Consider the following 10,425-nt stretch of genomic DNA (forward strand, 5'->3'; position numbering starts at 1 on the left):
TGTCAAATTATAAGGCACAAAAAGAAAATGACTCTCCCCAGACACAACAGAATATGCTTCAACACACGAACTCACATAAAGAATCTTACAAACCAAATCTAAAGCTTATATAAAAATACCATTATTATTATTTACATGTATATATATATAAATGTGGCACATAAAAAGCACCATCCGTCTGTGGCCGTCTGCCAGCTGCGGGTGGCATGTAAAAAGCACCCACTACACTCACGGAGTGGTTGGCGTTAGGAAGGGCATCCAGCCGTAGAAACACTGCCAGATCAGACTGGGCCTGATGCAGCCTTCTGGCTTCACAGACCCCAGTTGAACCGTCCAACCCATGCTAGCATGGAAAGCGGACGCTAAATGATGATGATGATATATATACATGCACACACACACACACACACACATACACTCTCTCTCTCTCTCTTGGAGTGGTTGGTGTTAGGAAGGGCATCCAGCTGTAGAAACATTGCCAGATCAGATTGGAGCCTGGTGCAGCCACTGGCTCTCCAGACCTCAGTCAAACTGTTCAACCCATGCCAGCATGGAAAACGGACGTTAAACAATGATGATGATGATAATCTATATATACACTTACATATATGCACATAGTTGTGCAGCAAATTGACAAATTGACTTTTTTATTATACATAATAAAATGTTATTTTTTTATTGAGCTGGCTGATCTGCCCAGCTTGATACAATAAAGTGTTTGACTTGACATATCAATCTTTGTATAATGCTATTTATTCTGGCTGCATTCTTTCCGCTAACCCATTTTGTCTTCCTCATAACAGCCGGTGTCAGGTGTCACCATTCTCTTTCTCTCTTACTTGTTTCAGTCATTTGACTGCGGCCATGCTGGAGCACCGCCTTTAGTCGAGCAAATCGACACCGGGACTTATTCTTTGTAAGCCCAGTACTTATGCTATCGGTCTCTTTTGCCGAACCGCTAAGTGACGGGCACGTAAACACACCAGCATCGGTTGTCAAGCAATGCTAGAGGGAAAAACACAGACACACAAACATATACACACACATACATATATATATATACATATATACGACAGGCTTCTTTCAGTTTCCATCTACCAAATCCACTCACAAGGCTTTGGTCGGCCCGAGGCTATAGTAGAAGACACTTGCCCAAGATGCCACGCAGTGGGACTGAACCCAGAACCATGTGGTTGGTTAGCAAGCTACTTACCACACAGCCACTCCTGCGGCTATTATCATCATCATCATTAATATCTGTGTTCCGTGCAGGCATGGGTTGGACTGTTTGACAGGATCTTATAAACTTAAGGGCCCATGCTGTGCTCCAGTGTCTATGTTGGCCGGACGCCCTTTCTAATGCTGACCCTTTTACTGGATGTACCAGATGCTTCTTTTTTTTTTTTCGCTTTTGTGTTTTTGTTTTACATGTCACCTGTCCTTGTGAGGTTGCCATACAGCTTGCAAGATGAAGAAAACCCTGAGGGAGGTAGCTTTATGCTAAGAGATGATAGTATAACCTTTAAGTATACAAACCAGCCACATCTAGCCAAAATATCGTGCCTATTTTGCATTCAAACTGGCCTGATCCAGCCTCTCACATTTACCCTACAATGTCATTCTTAAAACACACAATCTCAAATTAAAATTTCAAAGCTACAAGATAATGCATAATTAATTCAGAATAACGCAAATAAGTAAGAATTACTATTAGCTTAGTAATCTGAATAGCAAAAGGTCAGCTCTTAAAGAATCTGTTAATACTTTTCTCACTTTCTACTTTTGTTGCCATCTGTTGCATAAGTACTCCATAAATTTATCTCAGGATGTTCCAAGTCAGTTATTGACATAAGGTTTTATGGTCACAGCATCATACATGTTGAAATTGTCGTGATAATAAATCAGTAGGAATGCAGTGTGTTTCTAATTATCAATGATATGACATTTTTTGTATTGTATTTAAAAATTGGGTTGGAATTCAATGAAATTTTCACAAAATGACGGCAAAGTTATATTCACGTGGTGTGTAAAAAAAAAAAAACATGAGGTTGCATAAAACAAAGCAGAAACTATGGCCATTTACTCAATTAACGTAAACTTTCACTGCTTCAAATTACAAGCAAGATGTGATTAAAATTCATGTAGACAAGAAAATATCCAGTTAATTGCTATTTATACTGAAATGAATACATACAGTCACAATCATGGAAGAAATAGAAATAAACAAACAAGAATGATAGGTGAGCTGGTTAGTAAGGGGTTAGTAAGCCTTTGTTTGAAATAGGTTGGGAAAGGCGCAAGTTCAGGGGACATGCTAGTTTCTGGATCTCCTCTGATTTTATACCATAAGATACATCCACTATTGCTTGCCATAGGTCATCCTTGCTCCTAAATTAGCATATGTTCTTGTAAACTCATCACTTTAGAATACTCCACAAGTTTTCTATTGGGTTTTTAAGTCAAGGGATCAGGCAGGCCACTTCATCTTCCGAGGTCCACAGAAGCCTAATTGCCACAGATACTCTGTAGTTTTCTTCACTGAATATCTTGCATGAATATTATGGTTGTCTTGAAAGTGATCCTTTACTTTTTTGAACCAAGGTTCAAGGTGCTCCCTCAGAAAGGCTATGTAAGCATTTTAACACCATCAGGCACTTTCCAAAGATCAACCATAATATCTGCCCAAATCATGATGCCCCCTCCCCTTTGTTGACATCTGAAGTGTTGATGGCAATCTTGTCCATTTACAACCCTTCCCTTGCTCCAACCATCAAGGTCCATCAAGGGTAGCACGAGTTTCGTCTGTAAACAAAACTTTTGAAAAGTCAACCTTTATGTTATAGTCTACCCATTTCAGATGATTTTATAATTGTATTTTGTTTAAAGGTGACCTTTGAACTGATGTCACTGGTTTACTGACCTTTTTCAGAAGACAACATCATGGTGTTCTGGACACAGTCGTTTCACCAATGTGCTTGAAAACTTCTCCACCTGTAACACCTGGCTTCTTTACAGCTTCATGCTTAATTCATGACAGAGAACATTGAGAAACAGCCCTCGATTGACCCTTGTTGGCTCTCTTAACTATCTTCGTAGGAGCTGTAACAATTTTTTTTACAGTTTGGTGATACTTTCCAATTATTTTAGGTATTTGTAACGTTTATTTACATTTTGCAAATTCAGAATAACGGAAGCAATTAAGACATATTTACGAACCATAATTACTTGATTATCAGACCACTTGTTAATAATTTGGAACACTGAAAGTTCATGGAAATCATGCAGACAGCTACAGTCTGTTTAGATTTTTGCAAAAGCTCACAATTTTTACATACCCCATGCGTATATCTGTTGCCATCATTCTGTGGAAATTTCGTTGAAAGCCAGCAAGTAGTTTTTAAATGAAATAAATATTACGTTGTTAATAATTTGATTTGCAGTGTAGTGGAATATCACACATTATTCAATACCTAACAACACTTCACTTGTCAGGTCTAATCTCACTGAGAACACTTCAGATAAGATAGCTCTCCTACAATGTCTATATATATATATATATTTTTCTCTGTCTTCCCTTCTCTGGATCTTTCCTTCTCCTATGTTTCCGATGAAGAGCTGCTCGAAACGTTAAACCCTCCTTCTTTCCTTCTTTCCTGAACGTCCAATAATACTATATTTGTTCCACGTCCTCGCGTTGTGTTTTTTTGTGCTTTCTTATTTGGATTAACTATATATACACACACACTCACACATTTGACGGGCTTCTTTCAGTTTCCGTCTACCAAATCCACCCACAAGGCTTTGGCCGGCCCGAGGCTATAGTAGAAGACACTTGCCCAAGGTGCCACACAGTGGAACTGAACCCGGAACCATGTGGTTGGGAAGCAAGCTTTTTACCACTCAGCCACTCCTGCACCTATACATATGTATATATATATATTATATATATATACACACACACATTCGACGGGCTTCTTTCAGTTTCCGTCTACCAAATCCACTCACAAGGCTTTGGTCGGCCCGAGGCTATAGTAGAAGACACTTGCCCAAGGTGCCACGCAGTGGGACTGAACCCGGAACCATGTGGTCGGGAAGTAAGCTTCTTACCATACAGCCACTCCTGCCCCTATAATTCATGGTTAATTCAAAACAATGTGAATAGATAAGGGTGACATTTGACAAAGTAGTCTGAATGTGAAAGGGTTAGCCCCTTTACCAAAACTTTCCATTGGAACTGTTTCTTTCAAACTGTTATTTGATGACGTCAAAGAAACAGGGGGCACCCTGTCCCCTATTACAGTTATACAACATATTCAGGAAAAATAGTTTTATAGTGCAATTGGCTCCTTAGTTCAGTGACTCTCAATCATTTTTTATTCATGGACCCCTTTGCTTCTCCTTTTATTCAGGTGGACCCTTTATAAACATTAGATTTAATTATTATTGTTATGGAGTCAAGTGAGGTAGGAAAAAAAAATATATATCTTGGTTAATATTGGTTTCAAATTTTGGCTCAAGGCCAGGTACTTGGGAAAGAGATGAAGTTGTTTACATTGACCCAGAAAGAATGAAAGGCAAAGTTGACCTTGGTATAATTTTGCCTGGCGTGCTAATGGTTCTCCCAACTTGCGGCCATCTTCTGGATTAATATTAGCCTATTGTAGAGTGTCAGGGATAAAATTATCTTTACCCTTTCGCTACCGTATTTATTTTGAGATGCTCTGTATTTCTTTCAATTATTTTAAATATAACAAAGAATTTAGTAAAATAACTTAGTTACCATTCAGCTAGTGTTAAGAACATAAATTGTGACTAAGGTTTGGTGGAAGATTTTAATTCAAAACTTATGAAAACAAGACATTTATACTACTGAGCCAGAGCCGGTTTCAGCCAGGTTGGTAACGAAAGGGTTAAGAATTGTTTCTCTATTATATATTTTAACCCTTTTGTTACCCTATTTCTGTTGAGATGCTCTGTGTTTCTTTCAATTAATTTTGAATCTAACAAAGAATTTAGTAAAACAATTTAGTTATCATTCAGCTAGTGTTAGGAACATAAATTGTGACTAAGGTTTGGTGGAAGATTTTAATTCAAAACTTATGTAAAGAAGACATTTATACTACAGAACCAGAGGTGGTTTTAGCTGGGTTGGTAACGAAAGGATTAAGGAAGTGGCCCAACCTTGCATGTAGGCCCTGGGGTAACGTTTCGAGACCTTTTTATGATAAACAAACTACATGGTATGCATCATCAAAAACAAAATACTTTTATCCACCAAAAACTAAAATTGAAACAAATCTAGTCCATTTAAAAAAATTTTCTTCATTGTTGATATTTGCTCAACAAATCACAAATTAAGATTATCTTTTTCTTCTTTTCATCTTTGTAAGTTTTCATACCTTATCTCTACAGTGTTTCATAACGTTTGATTTGTGTTGTTAAACAGTTTCTGACTGGACAATGTCTATATTCCGACTCCGTTGTGTCATGGCTGTGACCACTAATGATTTATTTGTTCCCTGCTTCTGTGATTGCTGTGATTACACTTCCTTGTTTGCTATGACTCTACCCATGTAATAGCTGTGACATGTCTTAATAATTCCCTCCTTTCCTATGACTGTGCTGTGTCATAACTGTGATTCCATCTTAGTGACCCTTTCCCTCCTTCTGTGAATGTTGTGATCATGTTTGTTCATTTCTTATGATTCTACCCATGTAATAGCTGTGACATGTCTTAATAATTCCCTCCATTCCTATGACTGTGCTGTATCATAGTTGTGATTCCATTTTAGTGACCCTTTCCCTCCTTCTGTGAATGTTGTGATCATGTTTGTTCATTTCTTATGATTCTACCCATGTAATAGCTGTGACATGTCTTAATAATTCCCTCCTTTCCTATGACTGTGATGCTTCGTAGATGTTACCCACCTGCATGATTCCCTTTCCCTGTGTCATAGCTATGACCTGTCAGAAATATTTCTCCTTGTTGTGAGGTGCAGACATGACTGTGTGGGTGTGTGGCTAAGAAGTTCGTTTCCCAGTCTCGTAGTTTTGGGTTCAGACCCGCTGCATATCATTTTGGGCCAGTGTTCCCTAAACTGAACAAAGCCTTGTTTGTAGAAATGGTAGACAGAAAATAAAAGAAGTCCACCACATATATATATATATATATATGCAGGTATGTGTGTGTGTGTATGTTTTGACATCTTTTTAACAAGAACCATTGTCATGCAAATTGTAAAAATATTGAGGATAAAATATTACGTTGCTAGGAAACAGGGTTGGTGACAGGAAGGGTATCCAGCTGTATAAAAATCTGCCTCAGCAAATTCCGTCTGACCCATGCAAACATGGAAAAGGGGACGTTATTAACACAGTGATGATGATGATGATGATGTGACTCATAATTGAAATGATCTGTCTTAATAATTCCTCTTCTATCATAGCTTGTCGGTCATAATTATCATCGCTTCCCTCATTTTTCCTTCATAATTTCTCCTCCCATTGTTTCGCATCCAACTCCATGTTTGTTTGTCTAATACTCTCCTTTCCTCCATCAAACACATTTCGAAAACTTTCTCATATTTTGATGTAATAATTTTCTCTCTGCTGTGTCTAATACGTCCCCTTCCTGAACTGCTGAATATCACCACCCCAAAACACACACACACACACACACTTTCTGTTAATCATTATACAACCCAGCTGTGACCTATCCTATTACTCTCCTTATGACAGTTATGTACCTCACCTATGACCTGTCCTATTACATCCCCTTCCTGAACTGTTGAATATCACCACCCTAAAACACACACACACACTTTCTGTTAATCATTATACAACCCAGCTGTGACCTGTCCTATTACTCTCCTTATGACAGTTGTGTACCCCACCTATGATTTGTCCTATTACTCTCCTTATGATAGTTGTGTACCTCACCTATGATCTGTCCTATTACTCTCCTTATGACAGTTGTGTACCTCACCTATGACCTGTCCTATTACTCTCCTTATGACAGTTGTGTACCTCATCTATGACCTGTCCTATTACTCTCCTTATGACAGTTGTGTACCTCATCTATGACCTGTCCTATTACTCTCCTTATGACAGTTGTGTACCTCATCTATGACCTGTCCTATTACTATCCTTATGACAGTTGTGTACCTCATCTATGACCTGTCCTATTACTCTCCTTATGACAGTTGTGTACCTCACCTATGATCTGTCCTATTACTCTCCTTATGACAGTTGTGTACCTCACCTATGACCTGTCCTATTACTATCCTTATGACAGTTGTGTACCTCATCTATGACCTGTCCTATTACTATCCTTATGACAGTTGTGTACCTCCCCTATGACCTGTCCTATTACATCCCCTTCCTGAACTGTTGAATATCACCACCCCAAAACACACACACACTTTCTGTTAATCATTATACAACCCAGCTGTGACCTAACCTATTACTCTCCTTGTGACAGCTGTGTACCTCATCTATGACCTGTCCTATTACTCTCCTTATGACAGTTGTGTACCTCATCTATGACCTGTCCTATTACTCTCCTTATGACAGTTGTGTACCTCATCTATGACCTGTCCTATTACTCTCCTTATGACAGTTGTGTACCTCACCTATGACCTGTCCTATTACTCTCCTTATGACTGTGTGTCTCTCCTGTGATCTGTCCTATAACTTTCCTTGTGATTATCGTGTACCATCCCTATGATCTGCCCTAATATTCCCCTAACAGCCCTCCGTTTCATTCCTGCCAAATGAAAAACACACCAGGTATACGTCACCTGTTCCCAAATTGTTCCAGACCAATCTTAATACCATTCTATGATGATGCTTTACTGTCCCATTGGTGGAGGCCATTCTACCAATTTCTTGTTAGGTGAATGGCTTGGAATAAAATCTGTGCAGTATTCCCTCTGATTCTTTATGTCCAGGGTTCAAATCTGGCCAAGGTCAACTTCACCTATCATCCTTTCAGCTGAAGCAAACTACCAGCCAAATAAGTTTTCTATACATATCACTGCTGTATCTCTTCGGTATCTTTATGTACTGAGTTCAAATCTGACTGAGGTTAACTTTACCGTTCGTCCCTTCAGGGGTCGATGAAATAAAGTACTGGCGTCGATGGAATCGACTAAAATTCAAAATTGCTGGCTTTGTGCCTAAATCAGAAACCATTATTTCCAATCCATCAGATGCCCCCCACCTCCAAGTTTTTTTTTAATTTCTTTCCGTACAACTTATTTGCTCATGGATCTGTTTAACCATTTTGATACCAACCATCCTGATATCACCTCTGGTTCTTCTGATATCAAACTCCTTGTTTTAACCCTTTAGTGTTCACATTATTCTGCCAAAATTAATCCTTTTTTATCCACATTGTTTTGAACTAATCATGCATTATCTTGTAACTATGAGATTTTGATGAGGTAGCTGTTAATTTTTCAAATGATATTGTAGGGTTGGTGTGAGAGACCAGATCTGGCCATGCTGAACATAAAACAGGCAGAATACTTTTGGCCGTATATGGCCGGTTTAAATGCTAAAGGGTTAAGGAGATTTCAATCGAAAACCTTCCATCAATATTTCATGCTGATTAAATGTTAAATGTTCCAAACATCGGTTAAATGATGAAAGGGATTTCTCTAAATTCTTCATTTTTTTCAAAACTAATTGTAACAAAGATAGAAATATGGTAACAAAATGGTTAAAGTGATTTAGGATCTTTGCGGTTTGAACGGCAGTTTTTTCTAGCGGTGTCATATGAAATTGTCACCCATAATTATGACCCTAGTATCGATCTATTGCATTTCAATCTGTTTTAGGGTTAGGGGTGGGGGGAAGGGTATCTTTTTTTCTTCAGAAATGTAAATAAACCCAATCTGTTTCTTAAACGAGGGACATATTCATTCGGCACAGAATGTTTTCACCTCAGTAGACGTCATTGATTGGTTGAAATTGCAGAAATTGAAGAAAAAAACAACAAATATCTTACAAACTATAGAATTTTCTCAATAAAGCCAAGAGAAAAAGATGTTTTATAAACACATTCTACCAGTATGCGAAGTTTAAAAGTGTTTAGTTACGAGGAAATTATTTTAAAAAACTACCGGTCAAACTGAAAAGACCTTTCCATCAAAATTTCTCATTGCATTCCCAACACCAACTTTGTCATTTTAGTAAATTCTTCATTTTTTTCAATATTAGTTGTAACAAAGGTGATGCGTTTCATTGGAAATATGGTAACGAGTGATCTAAATTAAAATTTACCATCAAAATTTCATGTTAATTTGTGTTCCAAACACCGACTTTTGTTTTTTACTAAGTTCTTCATTATTTTCAAAATTAATTAAAAAACAGTGGCAATGAAGAAAAATAGTAAAAAAAAAAAGAAAAAAAAACCACCACCCCCTTACAAAACAAGGGGTTAAAAAGTGATGTTTTATTGTGAGTCGGTGGAGGGAGCATAGTGTGTCTCCTCGGCGACGTGGCACATCGAAGACAAGAAATATAAGCAATAAAAAAAAAAAATTACATTTTTCTTGTTAACAAAAGAAATATAATTTCTCCCAGCCTAAATTTATTTTAACACTCTGCCCACTTCCTCCTCCCCCCTCCTCCTCCTAAGCCCACTACTCCCTTCAACTTCCTCCTCCTCCTCCATCTCACACATTCTACCCACTCCCACTTCCTCCTCCCCCTCCTCCTCCTAAGCCCACTACTTCCTTCAACTTCCTCCTCCTCCTCCATCTCACACATTCTACCCACTCCCACTTCCTCCTCCCCCTCTTCCTCAGCCCACTTCTCCCTTCTACTTCATCCTCCTCCTCCACCTCACACGTTCTACCCACTCCCACCTCCTCCCCCTCTTCCTCAGCCAACTGCTCCCTTCCACTTCATCCTCCTCCTCCTCTACCTCACACGTTCTACCCACTCCCACTTCCTCCTCTCCCTCCTCAGCCAACTGCTCCTTTCTACGTCCCCCTCCTCCACCTCACACGTTCTACCCACTCCCACTTCTTCCTCTTCTTCCTACGTTCTTCCCATTGTTCGACCACCACCACCACCGCTCCCGTCCCCGTCCCCGGCTCCATTTTCCTTTTTTTCCTTTTCCTCCATTATTCTCTCTGTGAAAACGGTTTCCCCCACAAATATTTCACTTTCAACAGTTTAAATACTCCGTCAGGTGTCAAAACATCAACTGCTGATTTCTTTCTCCCCGCCCCGCCCCCACCACCACACCTCCAGATTTTATTCCAATATGAATAAACCACGTTCCTCCCTTTCTTTCTTTCTCTCTCTCTCTCCCCCCTTCTCTCTCTCTCTCTCTCTCCGTTTGTCTATCTCTTTCTTTCTTTCTTCCCCTCTCTCTCTCTCCGTTTGTCTATCTCTTTCTTTCTTTCTTTCTTC

Source organism: Octopus sinensis, linkage group LG26 (genome assembly GCF_006345805.1).
Source record: "Octopus sinensis linkage group LG26, ASM634580v1, whole genome shotgun sequence".
NCBI classification, from domain to species: domain Eukaryota; kingdom Metazoa; phylum Mollusca; class Cephalopoda; order Octopoda; family Octopodidae; genus Octopus; species Octopus sinensis.